The sequence below is a fragment of the Abramis brama genome (genome assembly GCF_963993115.1).
Source record: "Abramis brama genome assembly, chromosome: 7".
NCBI classification, from domain to species: Eukaryota; Metazoa; Chordata; class Actinopteri; order Cypriniformes; family Leuciscidae; genus Abramis; species Abramis brama.
In genome coordinates, this window is record NC_139969.1 from 22,970,280 (window position 1) to 22,970,571 (window position 292).

The window sequence follows — 292 nt, forward strand, 5'->3', positions numbered from 1 at the left end:
TTAAATGAGTTTAGAGTTTATAAGTTTAAATGAGTTTAAGAGTTCAGAGTTTATTAATTTATGAGTTTAATAGTTTATAAGTCTATGAATTCATGAGTTTATAAGTTAATTAGTTAATCTCATACACTTATTCTAATTATAAGTGTATGAGTTTAGAGTTCATTAGTTTAAATGAGTCTCAATGGCTCATATAGTATATAGAACGGCAGTTTGGTTTAGTCTTCAAGGTGTTTAGATTTAAATTTTCGACATACACACACACACAAGCACGCACGCACAGACTCTCACTCTC